Below are 17,967 nucleotides of genomic sequence, written 5' to 3' on the forward strand. Positions count from 1 at the left end.
CTTTAAATTAACTCCAGTATGAAAAAAAAAACGTACCAAACCTCTTCACTTTCACCCAGGACAACGTTGACTTATTTTAACAGTTTTATTTTTTTCGGTAAGCCTCAAAACTGACTAGAAATACATTGGATGTTTTTTTAAAGATTTGTAAGTAACAAGTAGTAACTGTACATTTCCTGTGAACACGGAAGTTTATTTTTAAACTGACACGCCCGTCCCTGACAGGTCGAAACTGATACTAGAGGGGGACCTAGAGCTACATAGTTTGAAGCGCAGGGCCACTAGAAAGCATTAGTGTTTAAAAGGTTGGCAGGGAGAATGTGTTGAACTCTTGCTCCATCGAAATTGTCCCGTATATTTGGGTGACTTGGTGGTGTAGGAGTTTATCATGCTGTTTAAGTAATTGAAACATCCTGGGTTTGAGTATTTTCCCTTTCCTGTCACCTCTCCACTCTCTCCTATAAAAAAATAATGTCTCATTAATACTTAAAATAAAATGCCTTATAGGGAAGAATTGACTTATCTACTTCCATGGCAGAGCAGAAATTGAAATGTTTAATGCAACGCAAGTTTTCATGACTCAAACAGTCAGAGAGCTAAGACTTTTTTGAAATTCAGAATCAATGTTACACCAAAAGCCTCCAGTCACTGCAGCATATTTTATTACTGCAAGTCCATGGAGAGATTTTGATGCCGTCCTCAGATGTGGCGGGGACAGCTAAGACAAAAATCAGCATGAAGTCTAAATGAGTAATGGTTTATGGGGTTTGAAGTGTTTCATCTCCATCTCTTTAGCGGTGACCAAAACGGACCGGCTGCTGAGTAAATTCAGAGTGCTAATCAAGTACTTTTCACCTCAGTGGGGATCCAGAAATCCAATTATTCAACTTCTGACACCAAGTTTCAGTGGAACGGAGGGCCATCTGAGCGTCCTGCCTCGTTTGACCCCTGAGATGTGGATCGTGTGCAACACGTGATCACTTTTGCCAGTGTGTGTGTGTGTGTGTGCGAGTCCGTTTGATTTGAATCTTGAAGTCCGGCCCAGTGGCCTCATTGCAGGCAGGGGTCATCCATCGGGTGTCATCGCTCTAGCATGACTCTGCTCTGACAGCAGGGCTGTGTGCACAGTGTCTTGCAAGGCTTTGCATATATACAAAGCGGTGTTGTTGCTTGTCAAACAAAGTGGCGCGGAATTTGCATCGTGGTTTCGCCGCCGGTGCCCTTCACTCGCCCTGCGGCACCTCCATCACGCGTTCCAGCCTCTCGCCACCTGGACCATTTCGAATCTGTTGTTTTTGAGTTCATAGAGAGGATTGATTTCACATTTGTCTTTGTTGGGACATGAAGTGATAAATCAAAAATGGAATTGTCCGTCCTCATGTTAAATAGATGCTTTGTGATGCTTTTTTACCACTGCATGTACTTGTCTTTCAAAATGCATTCCTAACTATAAATCACATAATGATCAAGTGCTGTGATAAATAATGAATGAGTCATGATTTGAATCATTTAAGTGTTATAAATGAATTACTCTAGAATATAGTTAGTTATATAATAGTTACAATGAAGGGATTCTTTTTTGTTCAATATGGATTTACTGCAGCGATTTAGATCTGCTATTTGCACTTAGAGAACGATGGGCAATTAGTACATGGATTTCTGTAACTCTGTCTTTGTTTCAGCGAACTTACAGGGAAGACATTCAAATATGATCTAAAAAAACTGCAGCAATAACCTCACATGTATACCTTCAAAAACATAATAAAGAGGTTACACAGATTCGGAAAACAAATGCTTTTGATGATTTATTTTGCAACTCTATAGATGAACCAACTAGGTATTTTCAGCCAGTTCATCTTGAGAGTGATAGATACTGCAATAGACTCAGACAACTCTTTCGACACGAAATATATCAGCATGAGGATACAGTACACAAAACCATATCGTCTAATTCACATGATAAATATGTCAGTATTGTAGACACTGCTTTCTTGAAAAGACAATCATTTACTTTTGCAGGACCGTTAATCAAACTCATAAATAACAAAACAGCGCTGATTAATCGGAGGATAATAATCACTTGCACCCAAATCAATGTTGTTTTAGATCCAAGCATTCAATGGTATTAGCTCATTATATCTCCTTGAAATACCAAACGATTTTTGGATGAGGGGAGAGTAGTTGACGCAGTCTTTCTAGACCGACAGCATTTTTTTTTTGACAATTTGATATCCAAATGAACTAAATTGAATTACTCTTCCCATGGTTTGATTCTTATTTACAAAATAGTAGTCAACAGGTCAACATTGTTCATTCTAAAAGCCTTTACACAACAGGGGAGTGACAAATAAACAACATAAAAATGCAAAATACTTGGATCAAAACTATTTATTCTGGCAGTGATGCAAATTTGGGACAGCTGCAACACGTTTTCAATAACATTTGAATAATTTTGCGTCGCTAGAGGACAAACTACCGAGGTTCTTTTAACTGAGTCTGACTTGAGTCTGTCTGAGGTAAATTGTTGTATAGCCTGAGCTGCTGCATGCTAATGTGTTGAGTTTCTTTTTTTAGCGAATTGCTCTGAATGAATTACGCGGTGTATATTTCCAAGGCTTTTATTGTGAAAGGTATGAATGGAAAGAATGAATATTGTATGAGTTGCCTTTGTCAAGGTTGAAACGAGTTGCAACTAAAGTTTGTATTTTGTTACATATAATGTACATTTTGAATAAGTCCATTCTGTCAAGTCAAACATTGTTCCCACCCCAAAAAATTTAGTTTTATTTAATTACGGTGTGTAAATCTGAATCCCAGGAAAATAAAATAGGCATACCACACAGATCAGTTCTTGGGAGCTTTGCTGTTGCACCTATATTTCAATGACACCTGGGTGGCACACGAGTTGGGCTACAAATGTATGCTGATGATACAGTTTTATTCGTGATGGCACAAACACAGACTATTGCTTCAGACAAAACTAATAGATTGCTTGGGCAGGGCGGTGCTCTGACTAGACACACACAGACACACAGACACACAGACACACACACACACACACACACACAGACACACACACACACAAAAAGTGTCTCTTTATATATGTTAATCCAAAAACTCCCAGTCACAGACACTGTGAGGATGAAAGATAATGAACTAGAGGCAGTTTGGACTCCCAGCTAAGGTTAAACTTTTTCTACAACAGTCAAGTCCTGGTTAGAACTTGGCCAGAACTGTCATCATGACACCAACTAGTCAATACTGGTGTGCTGGAGTAAAATGGTTTGCATTCTGTTTTGTTTGTTACGTTTGTGGAAGATTCGCTGGTTTTAATATTTTGTACCGTAGCATGTCATTTTAATGATTGCTTGAACCATCGATGCCCATCAAGGCACTGGACTGGTGTTGGAAATAAGCTTTACACACAATTACAGAAAGTGCTTACTGCTTCTGCAACCATCAGTGTTTCTCAGTAAATGAAAATAATTTAATGACATAATTAATTAATTTACATATATAAACCACAAATGTGTTTTTATGCTTTTAGTTCCAATTTAATAAATTAGATTTGGTTTTGACCAGCTGTGCCACATGCTCCAAAATTAGGAACAAAGAGGCACAAATTTGAAATTAAAATCCAACAGTCCAAGCTATATTACAGTACATGAAAAATGCTTTCTATTTTCTTTTTTTGCCATGATGCCGGAATGTATTGCCTTCTAGGAAGTGGAATAACTATTTACAGAGCTTGAAAACATGCCAGAGCCTTTTAAATGTGTTGATTACAACTCCCCCTTACGCTCTTTCTTATTACCTACCTTTTCTCTCATTTGTGACACACACACACACACACACACACACAAACACACACTCCACACGCACACACACACCGGTGTTGAATGCCACACAATAAAAATGCCCAGCATCTGCTGTGCTAATCATTAGAGCGGTCGTCTTTTAAACGTCTCTCTAATAATAGCTGCCCCACCTGTGTTCACTCTATTAGTATTAAAATCGTAATCAGCCTGCCAGTTGTTTTGACAGCTAATACTTCTTTAGTGAAAGTAGGAGTAGAAAGTAGACCGTTAAGGATGACCATCCTGGTATCACACATTGGCTGTGTGATAAGCGTGAGTGCTACATTTCTTGCTTGTTAATTTGTATTTGGTTTTCTGTTCAGAGCCCAGATAAAATTATTCTGTTGTGTAGACATGTGCAGTCTGTGTATGCTCGCATGTCTGAGCAGGTCTGTTTAGTTCTGCACCTGTACAGAAAGGTGTGAAATCACGAAAGGGTAGCTGTGAACCCCTTTTGTTGAAGATTAATTGCCTTAATTGCGTTAGCGCTCCGCTGTGGCTTCAGCGGAAAGGGAAACCAGTGTCACCAGCTGGGTAATCCATCTTCATAGCAGCAGCCTCTTCCTTTTTCTCTGCAGAGGACCAGTGGAGGGGTGTGGGGGAGGGGGTGGGAGGGGGTCCTATCTACCCCAGACAACCCTGCAGGGACGAGGTTTAGATGACATCAGCTGGAACAAAGCAGCTGAGAGAGCAGAGCAGGTCTTGCTGATGAGTGCGTAAGTGGGCCGTGTCAGCCGTGGAGAGAGCCGCCTTTAAAAAAACAAAAAACATTTCAATACACCACTGGCAGGAAGAAATCAAGTTTGTTAGGCCGTGCACACCAGACGCGCTCAGTCAACCGTCCTCTCACGGGCCGCCGACGTACCGACACCGCTCCCCTCCTGCATTAAAACACCATCTTTTAAAGGCCTTGAGTATTTATCTCTCTGGGCTTAGGCTGTTATGCAAATATTTGTGCTAGTTCTTTCAATGCTTTGATGAAGGTGTTATCCCCTGGAGGTAGACGTGAGATTGCTTCTAGGCGTGGCACAGCGGGTACATGTGGCCTTGTTGTGCATTTTTTGGTGCACATTAAAAAATAATAGGTTAAAAAAAAGAATAATAATTTGATTGATACTTAATTGTTTTGATCTTTAGCGTTAATACTCTCCTCCCCCAGGAGTTGAGGGGTGGAGAGACATTTGCCACGACACAGGTATCCATGGCAATACTGTTTAGTAAGCGCAGTCCAAAAGGTCATACATATAAGATATGGCAATGTGATGCAAATGCTTTATGCTTTAATTTTCTTTTCTTTCATTGTACTGTATTTCGAGGTTATGCATCATATCTCCCCCAAAAATAAAAAATTATAAAAGATATTTCAAAATGAACCCAGCTGGTGGCTAGATTTCCTGGAGAAGCAGAGTTGGGTCCTTTTATGTGTATTATAATTGCTGAGGGGAGATGCTGTTCCAAGAACCAAAAATATATTTGGCCAACCGTTTGCCTAGTCAACATTTCAGTTGGGCTCCCGCTGTGTCAGATGACCCTACAATGTATTAAAAAATATATATGTTTCTTGTATCGATTCAATTATTTCCAATCCCATTTCACTTCACCTAATTTAAATGAGTTGATGAATAGTATTAAACTCGTATTAAAAGATTTCAGTTCAGTATTAAATCACTAACGCTCTCCGAGCTCCGCACAGAGCCAGCCAACTAATGAGAAGAGCATTTGTGACATTCAGAAAGTCAATTAAGGAGTCCAGGATTCCACAAATTGTATTATCTTTCAGGTTTAAAATCAAAAATTTAAACGGCTCGCCCTAAAATAACTGCATATCGGAGAAACACTGTCTCTGCTGCCGGTCTGTGAGAAAGCTCTGCTCTGCTCTGATGATCTCTGTTACTCGGAACGGGAGAATAAATAGTTATGTGATCGCTCCATCAGGCCTGAAATGGTGCTCATGGCACTGTAATACTTTATTTAGCATCACTATTTGTTCTACAGACATGGATCTATGGATCTTCAGTGTATTTTCCTTTAATGCTTTCCAGTGGACGATTTTTAAAAAGCTGGCAATACTTTGATGTCTCAAACATTCTCTCCAATTTCTCCCATGATTTCAATCCAGAAACTTCTATTGGCCACTGCTACACGCCTATTGAAACTGTGAACTGTGTGAAATGGTGCACCAGTGTAAACTGTAGCAGTCGTTGTGCACTTGGGAGTGTAACCAGTTGAGTGACATCTTTGAACAAGGAGAGGACAGGAAGGTTGTTGCCAAGGTAACATCTGTTCAAAGTTTTATTAGCTTTTTTTTTTTTTTTTTACCGCAGATTAGTGGTTTCAAACAGCTAGAGATGTACGGTCCCGGAGCACATGGGACAAGAGATGTCGAGGATGGATGCTACCGGAAAGACGGAGAAGCGAGAGACGATGTGCAAATGCATTTATCATGGCTTGTCTTGGCAATGGTGTCAGAAACTTTCCTGATTTGAGTGCAAATGCAAATTACATATGTGCAATGCGTACTTTTTTTCTTTTCTTGAGAAGTTAATTAAAAACTGTTGAAATTCACAGATCTTAAACAACGCTCAGTGATGTGATAATAGTGTATTTATTGCCTACTGAATATACAACAGGTAGTGGGAGGTGAAAATGAACAAGGGAAGACTTTATTGTTACATTATAACAAATTCACCTTCAATAGAAGAAGGTTAGATTTTGACGAGTTTACTAAAAATAAAATGCACATTGTTGCCTCTCAGTGGCCTACTTTGGCCAGTGATCAGAAATAGCTTTTATTGTATGGTTTGTTAAGATGGACAGAAACATTAATCTCGTTGGAACCCCTCCTCAGTGGTTTAAAGTCAACACTGCCTTTTTCCATCAGTGCATTCGTGGTGGGTCCGTACAAACAGGCTGCTGTCTTTATCACACATTGCGAGTGAATTCACTGCTTATTCAGACGATCAGTTGGGACGGGAGTGGGTTACAGAAAAAACGCTAAATTACAAAAACAACAACTCAAGGCTAGAAATGTTTGCATCACTGGCTTCTGGCCAGATGACAGGACTTTTTGGCATCACTGGCCAGAATATCAAAAGGCAGAATATGCAGAGTTGTCTGACAACATAGTACAATGTGCGAAAGTTTAACAAAGCTAGAAGCGAAGAGAAAAAAAGTGTCATATCCCTGTAGTACGGAGCCCTGAGAAGAAATATGGAAGGAAAACAAATAAAATGATTAAAACAGTCATTCCGGCACCGTGGAAACAACTGCAACAATGAGGCACAGACACCCGTTGGGACCGGTTCATGACATTGTATTTGGCGATTAGCTTCAAATATAAAGACAAATGAGATCAGAATTTGCATAGCGACGGTTGTGCACCATCAACAGCTTCATCAGACAGACGTCTGTCCCTTGACAACATTCTACATTTGGGAGATCCCACGGTGCCCTAAGAGTCTATTTCACTTGGAAAGTGGAAGCTAGCAAGCTAGGCTAACCATCTGGCCCAGTGATTAAATTCAGACATGGAGTAACGCACAGAATCAAACATAGGGAGTGTTTAAATGTCAAAGTAACGTTGGTCACTAGCTGGTCAACAAAATAAAAGATTTACAATTTGGATCAAACAAACATCAACGTTATACAGTATATATACTGAGGAAATGTAATAATTAATTTTGTAAGTAATTCACTATAGATATTCTATCAATATGTTCCCTTTGACACATTTCACTGACAATACTACTATGATCAATATTGAGAAGACAAAGTGAGAAAGTGGTTCTTATATTTCCCAGTATTTCCAAATCTGTAAGAAAAAGAAATCCATTCTTGAAGGACGTTCTCCTTGAAGATTAAAGATTGATCCATTCTTTGTGTTTCATATCTCATTGCACAAATTACACTTACCTTTTGTCGCAGAGGAAACAAAGTGGCCACATCCGCGTAGCTTGACACACTAATGGGACAGTCGTTTTCAAAGTCTGCGCAATTTACTTTGAGAAATCAAATGCCACTGGGGAATTGGCCAAATGTCAGCCCCTGCTTCCTCCCATATTTCTTTTTTTATCACTTTGTCACGAACAGAGCTCAGATGTAGCCTCCACTTTGATGCCTCTTTAATTCTGCTTTTTACTTTTGCCAAACTATTGACACGCACGTCGGAGAGCGAGTGTGCCACGTGAATCATTGAGCATGAGAAATTACTACCGAAGGATGCTCTCTGACTCATTTCGTGCCCGGAGCCATTTTCAAATCATCTGTTAGGTGTGTTTATGGCTTTTAAGTGGTGTCTGTAAATGTCTGAGCTGTAGGTGCGAGCTTGAGAGTTTTTGAGTGGCTCGCTGAGTTAAAGTGAGAAGACACACGGGGGGCATCTGTATGTGGCCTGGATGTTGATTCACCCATTAGTCTGGGGAGAGAGAGAGAGCGACACATTTGCAATTGGCCAGATTCTATCTGTAGTCATGACCCACGGGTAGACTGTCCCTCTTGCATATTGTATATCCCTACTTCATTGGAAGTGCAAATAAGCATGGCTGTCACGTAAATGAAGAGATGTCTTGCAGAGTGATCTCCATTTATAGGCCCATCTGCTAAGCCAGACGCACTCCAGAAAGAATCAGCGTCAGGAGAACACCAAGACTGTGGGAGAGGCAGTCGCAGGCAACTTTGCTTTAATTTACTTATCGCATATCTTCTTATCTTTCCATGATGCCTTTGTTCTGTCTCAAGGAGATTTTAATAAGAGTCTCATCAGATGTCTTCGGGCTTAATTTTATGAGGACTTAGAATTAATAAGCACTGTATGGGAACAAGTGTATTAATAAAGGTGGTGATTAAATGATCCGCGTGAACGGACGGCCCTGCACTGCTATTCCAGTGCCCTCGTTCTCAGGCTGCACGCTGTTATTCTTATTAAAACCAGTGTTTATCATGTTTAAATGTCACTTCGCCTTTTTTTTCTCCTCGTCAGATCTCTAATTTCCACATTTGCCTCTAATTGAACATCTGCTTGTGAAGTGGAGTTCTGATTCTCTGTGGAGGTTAGCAGCGTGAGCAAGCAGTGCCGGGCCTGAATACTGAACACTAATGTGCCCAGAAGGACTTATTTCATTACTTTGCCTTGAGGAAAGGTTTACCAGCCGACAAGGCTGCCGCGCGGACAGCTGACTGGTGCTTTTTGCTCTGTCTCCGCCGCTACACCTCTCTCCACCCCGGGTGTATAGCTTAAAAAGCCCCGTGAATGAGTGCGCTCCCACCTCGCCTGAGAATGGGAGCAAGCGGAGGATTAGTGCTCCACTGATCCTGGCAGTTGCAGACAAACACCCAACACTGTTCAGAGGCGCCAGCTAGCAACCACACACACACACACACACACACACACACACACCCACACACACACACACACACATGCGCACAGCAGATTACTGTAAATGTTTTATTTATCCCAACACGCCTCGGAGTTGGCGCTGCTCAGGAGGTGGAAATAATCTTGGCTGGTTGAAACCTCAGTGGGCAGAGCCAAAGTCCTACATTTCTTTTGCAGGGAAAGGGGAGTTAAACGGACCGTCTTGATTAGTAATCAAAGTTATAATAATGGGTGTTGATAGATGCATTAATATGACTTAATTAATTGATATGACTTGGCTAGATGGATGGATAGAGAAAAAAATGGATAGTTGGTTAGTTAGTCAGTTAGTTGTGTCCATCCCATAGCCATTGGGACGCCCAAGTCCCTTCACTGAAGCTGAATATGAATGACCAGTTTGATATATTTGTGGCTCTAAGCACCATGCGTGTGACATGCTGTGATCAGGAGATCAATTTGGATGACATGATTAAGTAGCTCACGATCTTGACACTGCTCCCTGAGGTCTCGAAAGCCTAGATCATAGCATGCATTAGAGACATATTTCCAAGCAGGTTGTGCAAGAGGAAATTGCCAGCTCCTTTCACTCAGACATATTATGAACCCGAATCATCAAAATTGTTTTTTAGACCATCAGGTGCCACAGAAGTTAAGTTTTTGGTTCCTTGTGTTTGTCTGCAGAGTTACGGGGGAAAAACGTGGCTTGATACATATATATAATTTAAATATGTGCAAATAGCACAGGAGCACCAAGATGCTATTGCTTTATTCATTTTGTCTTTTTTTGCTCCAGGTTTAGCAGCTGCAGAAGCAGAGCAATCTTTTTGTAAAATTAGAGTTTGCGAACTGTTGTTTTTTTGCCTTGCGAGGCTACAGATCTCTCACGCTCCTGAAAATGTATTGCAGTTACACTTTTTAATGCGGTGTATCTGCTGAACTTACCATGAACTGGCAAATCACAGTTTAAACATCTTCAATTGAACCACTGAGTGGACTGCCGAGGGCCTGGAGAAAAATGGCTCCCCAACACATTTAGAGCCCAGATGCACCGGTGTGGGTCAATATTGATGGAGAACCCTTTGTGTTGGAGAACTAATTAAAAATAGTTGTTTGTTAAAATAGTCATTATTGAGGAAAAGAAGAAAAACATTAATCAGCATCATCAAGGCAGTTTGAATAGCTACATTTTAATGGTAAACTTAACTATTTAACGTGCCTCCGGGGCCTCTTGGACTTCTGGTCAGGGTGATCTGTATTGAAGGACGCTTCCCTGATGGACAGACTGTTCAACAGCCTCTGCTTTGTCAGCCACGATCACGAGCTTTCATTGAATGTGTTGTTGTATTTAGAGACCATCAAAATGATTCATAGATCAATTTACCTCCCAGCCGTTACGGTCCTGCCTCCCACATCCCACTGCATCAATCACAGACGGTATATCCTTTAAATCATTAAGTCCTCAGATCATGTAGTGCCATCATTTGCTCTTTTTTTTTAACCATCTATCAGTGTACATTGTGCTATATTGCCAGTTTTTCCTTTTCTGGAGAAGGAGGAAGAGGGGGGGGGTTAAAAAAACATCTCTGCAAAGAATATGCCGCTGACTGACTGAACTCAAATAAATCTCAGACCGCAAATAAAGCAAACTCTGCGATGTTTGCTGAGATTAGGTCGAAACCCTCTTTACCCGCCCGCATCCCATGTACTGCTCGTCGGGATTATTTTTATCTGCAAGACTGTGGCTGATATCATTTTTCAAAGTGAGAACCCGCCAACGCAGCATGAGTAATCCATCTTGGTTCCTCTGACAATTTCCTGCCAAACATGTGTGTGCTCTTTATTCCTGAAGAGACACCTCGGTGCACGAGGAGAGATGAATATCTCGGGGAAGGGGAATAAACACGGAGAGCAATTTGTGATTAAAGGAATCCTCTGGAAGTGCGAACGCACGCCTCTCTACGGCCCGGCCCGATGGACTCCTTTTCCCCGCAATGCAATTACCAACACAATCACATCATGCTCCACAGGCGGGAATTAAGAGGTTCTCAATCAGCCCTGCTTCATTTAGACACCTTCCCTATAAGAAATGCATAGTTTTTTACACAACATTTAGTCCGAGAGGGTTCATTTGCACTGAGGTCCTTTGACAGTATACTGTGTGTGTGTGTGTGTGTGTGTGTGTGTGTGTGTGTGTGTGTGAAAAATAAACAGGATTACTATTATTGTTTCGTTATAGGCACTGATAAGTTAACAATCTGTTGACGTCTGGGGACATGATGTGCTCCTGAGCACTTTTCTGTTTCCCTTTATTGTCTAAGTGAGACCGGATAACAAAAATATCTGGTACTTTTGATTTCATTTATCTCCGCATTATGAAAATTGAGGCTTAACTTTTCTTGTTATTTAGAAAATAAATCAAGCCACCAATTCCCAGAACAGAAAATCCAATATTCAAATTGGATACCAAACTATACCCAGGACTGTTAGTATTATAATGTGCACAAGTGAACAATTCCTCCTGTATCTATCAAAAAAAATAAACAACGTAATAAAAAAAAATTAAAAAAAGGAGAATTCATTGTAGCTGTCGAGGCTATGGGGAAGAATTTACCATTTTCCTGCTTACATTATGATAATACACTGGAGAGGCAGCGGTAGTGTGTATTTCATAGAGTAAGAGATTAATACTTGCGTCGCAGCCCAGCCTCCCTGTCCCTTGGCTGTGTTTTTATAAAGCAACAATATTGTCAGAGAAGCCTTAATGCTAGCCGGTGCCCCGGAGACAATTGTCAATACACAGCGAACCGAAAGGAAAGTCATTTCAAGTATTGCCTGCAACTTACTCCACTGTTAATGTAGCCCGATAGAGAGAAAAAGAAGGAAAAAAGACAGCACATAACCCTGCTTCTTGTTGCAGAGCTTGCCTTTGTTGAGAGTTGGAGAAGGAGTGCTTATTTTGTGTCACTCATTCTTATTCATTTGCTCCGGCTTAAAGCGAGAAGCTCCCTGCAACGGTGGTCGCAGAGGCACTTGTTATTGTTGAGCTGTGATTGGCACCTCCAGAAGATCCCTGTCAGACGGGCGTTTTCTACCAGATTGATGGTAATTGTCTGCAAGGTACAGTGCTTTTACACAGCCGAAAGACTGAAAGGGTAAACTGTAATCGAGCTGCCTAATAACTTCTTACATCGAGGGAGTGATTTGTGTTCTCTCTTTGGCTACCGGGCTTTTTTTTTTTGTCTGATCAGGCTGAGCACTGACTCACTGGCATATTTAAGGCACAACTCCGAGGTTGTTTTAACCTGTTCTCCCTTTCTCTAGCCCTCCAACTGCCTTGCAACTCACAAAGGTGCACAACAAACCCAAAAGCATTTAAAGTTAAATTCAACAAACAGTACCGACTACAGCTTCATGGTACTGAAGCCATTTATGTAGTTCCACTTTTGGACCTCTATGTTTGAACTGTGATTAGTTATCACATTAAAGGCAAAAATATAATTAATGGTGGTTTCATGACGTGCTTTTTGAATGGTTTTGGGGTCAGGTTCCCTTTTCTTGGCTGTCATGAAGATATTTTGATCGGGAAACAACTGACAAGATGTTGGTAAGATTGGCTCAGTACAGTCCCTTTCACATGTGCAGTGAATCCCTAAAGTGGTCAGGAAACAGTCTCCTGAATGGATAGATATTTGGGGAAATCTGTGCCGCCAATCGCCCACCTCGAGACCTTTTTCAGTTCAGGGAAAATGTGGTACTGCTATGTTGTGAGTGAAAGGCAATGCCATTGCACTGACGAGCAAGTAAAGGGCTACGTCCGATCGAGGAAAGACTCTTTTCACAAGGAGCGAGCGTAGATCACGGAAAAACATAAATTGTCTTGTAAACTGAATGTCAAATACATTGCTATATCCAGACAACAACAAAAACAACGCTCCTCACCCGGCACTTTCTTCAAAGTTATGAGGAACCGTCTACCGCGGCGCACACGTACATCTGTCCTTGCCCCATTTTCTTCTTCTTCTACTATTGAGTTTTATGGCGGTTGGCATCGGTAAGTGCTGCATTACCCCCACCTGCTGGACTGTCCCTTGCCCCATCTATTCCAGCTTTGTGTGAAATTTTGCAAGACGTGTGACAGTCACTAGTGGTGCCTGAAAGGTTATCCCAGTGATTTACCAGGAACATGTGCGGATAAGAGGCTTATGACACATACTAAGCCTACAACCAAACTTGCAGCTCCTTCAAGCTGTACAGTGGCGATCTGAGCTAATCGCTAATGCTAGCAGGCTAACATTCTGACATTAGCACAACGGCATTCTGATGTTTAGTGGGTTGTAGTGTGTGCCATGTTCATTGGGACCGTTTGGCGTATTAGCATGCAAGCATTTGTGACTTTGTGACAAAAAGCATAGCTACGGCTGATGGGAATGTCCTTCATTTTGTATTGTGTATCTTCCCTTTGAAAAAAAACCCTCAAATATGAATGAAAACTGAAAAACTACATAATTTAAATAAATAATAATTTGGATATTTAGAGCATTTCAAATGCAAAAGAGGAAAAAGTGGGTCATCATGACTCACCGAGTCTACGTTTTACCATTTTCGCTGCTCTTAACTGCCTAATATCCCGTTCATGCTTTTCCAGGCAGTTCATCAGAGCTTGATGTATGCCATTTGCAGTTTAATCGCTGTCTTCATAAAAGTCAAGTAACTTGCACTGCACTCCATCAGACACAGCATAATATCTCACTCACTCTGGAAACATTGTTCCCCTGTTTGAGGCATCGGGTCGAGGACAGATCACCCGAAATGTGCCGCGCGGTCTTTGGTCCTAAAACGTTCATTGTAATCGTCTCTGCGTTTGTTCCTCCTCACAACGTTTGAGTCTTTTAAACAAAGCACCTTTGAAGCTTTGCATGGCGGTCGGTGCTGTTGTAGCTGAGGCCGAGTGGTGCACAGCACACAAGGCTTCACGCGCAGCAATTTTCTCATGTTCAGCAGTACAGATGCCGATATTGCTTGCACCTATAGCTACCGTGGCCTTCTTGTGCATTTCTTGTGCAAGCATGAGGAGTTAAGTTCATTCTCACCTTCATATGCAAATGTGGAATTCCAAAAAGGCATAAAGCACAAAAGATTTTCGCAGAGTCACCACTGACGGCCTTTACCAACGTCTCTTTTGCTTCCCATTGTTTCCCATTGTTTGTAAGAGCTGCTTACAGATTGCTTACGGATATGGATTTTTATCCATATTTACCGGGTTATTCCATAACAAACCAAGCGAACAACACCAGACATTATGGAAACATGTGTTGGGGGGGCAGGAATTGGAGCATTTGCTCTATACACAACTGATACGCATAAGAGTGCCTGTGATTGAATGACGAGTTATTTTCCATGTGATGTGATCAGCACATCATCTGCTACTGCAGTTGTGTCAGTTCTGGGATCTATGAGCCTGTCTGATGATCAGAATAGAGGAGCAGTGATACGGGACAGTTGGGGAACGTGAATATTTGTGTCACATTTTATGGAAATTCATCCAGCAGCTGTGGAGACATTTTTGCTCAAAGCTGTCTTCCTCTTGAGGGCGGAGCCACGCCGCCAGTGTAAGACATGAAAAAGGAAAACTACATCCAGGTTGAGTACGGCCAGAGCCAAGTTGTCATCCAAGCAGCAGAATGACTTTTAGTGTAGTTATAGCTTGATACATCTCTTGATATAAAAATTTGTTTGCAAGGGCTTTGCTTTGCTCAGCATCATCTTGGCTTTTCAAATGTAGTTTAGCTTTACATTTCAAATCACCTCAAAGCGAATCATCCCCTTCATCAGAGAGCCACGTGGTAATGCTCTGATCATTCGCTAATGATCCCTGTGACAAGGTGAGAGGCATTGGCACCGGCCTTAGTACAGCACAAAAATCCATATCAATTACACCTGCATCGGAGAATTGTCAAAAGTAAATGCCCAGGTGTCCCTGTTCCTCCAGAGTGAGCCAATCGCTTTGTTGACTGAAAGAACACACACATACACTCGCGTTTTGGTCTCTAATTGACCGTTAACCTTGATGCCGACAGCTTCACAAGAAGAGGAAACGCGTATTCATTTAGTCATGAGGCTGCATAAAGTAGACATCTGAGAAGTTTGTGCCGCAGTCGCAAATCGCGCCCTGCAGGTTGCGGCGTCCCGGGTCTGCGCCGCACAGCTGGGCTTGATTTATGCCGCCGACAAGGCCGTTTCTCTCCAGCACGGCTCGCTGTGGGGATCCAGAGGAGAGACGGCCCTCCAATTTATCTTTGACAGCGCCTCCCACCACCGATACGCTTCAGGGTTTTTTAAAGCAGTCAAGAGCGTAGATCAACACCTGCAGTCGGGTCCCGCCCCTTGTCGCGGCTCAAAGGATGCGGTGACCTCGCCTCTTTCCTTCCGCACAGCCCCCTCGCCACCGGCGATGTTAGTGACGATGCCGTTTTGATACAATTATGATTAGAAACATCACCCGCAGGTAGGTCGATGGTGGTCAGCGTGGGTCGGGAAATAGCAACAAAGACGCACACTTCACCTTATCTGCGAGCTTCCCGTGGCAGACAAACACAATATCAAACACAGCTCCCTGCAGTGCTTTTTTCTTCTTCTTTTTTCTCCATGTTCACTTCTGGTGTGTTCGAAGTGGGGGCAGCTGCTTTCGGTGGTGAGTTGAGCAGGAAGATGTGTGCGCACTGAGGCATTAGTCTTTGTGTAGAGAGGGCCTTAGCTGAGACTAATTATCCGCTGGAATCACCGTAAGCCGGCGACCATCTCTCTTCCCGCGGTCTCATGGCTGAGTAATCCCACTGATAGAATCTTAACCCTCTATTTTCACAAGGCCACTTTATTTACCCTGTTAATTAAGTAGAGACGCATGCAGGCCTCCACCCAGCAGTCACGCTACCAATCAGCCACGGCACCTCAGAGTCACTAAGTATTCATGAACGTCTCAAATCAAAATCAAATCTGTGATCAGGCCCATTGTTTGTATGTTGAATTTGTGTGCACTCCAATTCTTCGACGGCGTAAGCGAGTTGGTGTGTTTGTTGTATGCAGGAAAGCGAGTTTCACGTGATTCCGGTGTTTGAGCGGGAGGCATTAGAAACTTCGACGTTCCGGGCTCTCGAGTTCAAAGCCGCTGCTCTCAACGCATTCGTTTTTTGGGGGGACTCATTATTTGTATTGTGACAGTTACCTCTCACAATGTAGAGTTTATCAAACGGATCAAAGGCAAACTGTCTGAATGAGACATCACAAAAAAAGCAGAGGCTTTCAAGCGGCTTTTTGATTGTAGAGGACGCTTACAAAAAAAAGTCTGCATGTGTTACTCAAAGAGGGAACGTAAGGAAATAACAAAAAAAAAAACAGGCTTTTTTTCCACTTCACAGCGCAGTGAGAGCCGCTCAGTGACTGATGTTATTTGTCTCTTTCATCTTGTCACTGAGCAGCGAGGATCAACGCTGCACAGGGCCCCGTCCTCAGAGGCTTGATCTCACCCCAAAATACACACACCTGCGTTTCTTTTTTCAGGATTACACGAGTGCATTTTCTTTTTCGGAGACTTATTGCTGTGTCCATTAAACCCTGTGTGATGCCGGGATGAAAAAAGCGGCGCTCTTGTTCACCTCACCTGTGAATTATGGATATCTGCCCCTCCGTTGATATCTCTCAGGACGGAGGTGGGAAATGTCTCTTAACATAATGGACGCGACACTCGGGCATGTTGTCGGGGCAGGGCAGAGACGAGGAAAGATAAAAAAGAAGAAAAATAGGCAGGAACAAAACTGAAGAAGTGTTAATCGAAAGCCCCCATCTCTTATTCACCACTTCTGCGCCTCGGTCGACTTCCACCATGTTTGACCTCATCTGCTCTTCCATTAGCTTCATACTGAGATGACGAACACTTACGCAGACAGCCGGTCTGCGGCTCTTCCTTTGAAAGGGAAAGTGCCTCCCCGATCTTCATGTAACGCTTCAAAATAAATAAATAAAAATATAAAACCCCAAAAAGGTAGGCAGTGCGGTGAATGCCTAAGAACATGCAGTCTTGGCTCCACGGGAGGGCTGCTGTGGATTTAAATGCCTGTAAGAAACATTGTGCTGCACGCGGCACCTTTTGTCCGCTCTCAGCAGAGCCTCCTCTTACAAGATGCACGGAGCACAAGTCACATGATTGCTATTGCGTCCCTCAGGACAAAGAGATTGTGGATATTCAGAGCGCAAAGCGCAAGTGCAGGTAGAGTGGAAGCCACTTATGGTAATCATAGTTAGATTATGATGTGTTATAACCGATTTGTTTCCTTTTCTTTATTTCTCATGCACATGTCGTTTCATGAATGTAAAGTAGCGAGATGGATTTTATTGACTGTTTCAAAATACAGTACAGCGGTTTAAAACGCTTTTCAAATTATAGTGTATGTGTATGATTCAAATACACAATATTATAGGGATTATGTGAGGGCAGCTTCAATCACAGGGACTTTTCAAGCCTTCACCAAGAGCACCGGGCATGATGGCAAAGCGATGGAATTTTAACTTTCGGGTTCGTCATGTCATGCCATTGGGCCAAAAAGAGACTTTTTTCCTATTAGGCTTGCATCGGGAAAGGCCGCATTGCGATGGTACAAACACTTGAATAAACCTTATTTGAATCATTATCTCCTAAAAGATGTAGAATACACAAAAAGCCAAATCCCAAATTTTTCCTTT

General features: G+C 42.2%; 1 protein-coding gene across 1 annotated transcript in view; it reads left to right on the top strand.

Annotated features, from left to right (window-relative positions):
* Positions 1-17,967, top strand: part of cntn4 (contactin 4) — a gene marked incomplete at its 5' end in the record, with an annotated part of 121,723 nt that overhangs the window by 81,664 nt on the left and 22,092 nt on the right. The window lies entirely within an intron of this gene.

This window comes from Taurulus bubalis (genome assembly GCF_910589615.1).
Source record: "Taurulus bubalis genome assembly, chromosome: 5".
Lineage (NCBI taxonomy): Eukaryota > Metazoa > Chordata > Actinopteri > Perciformes > Cottidae > Taurulus > Taurulus bubalis.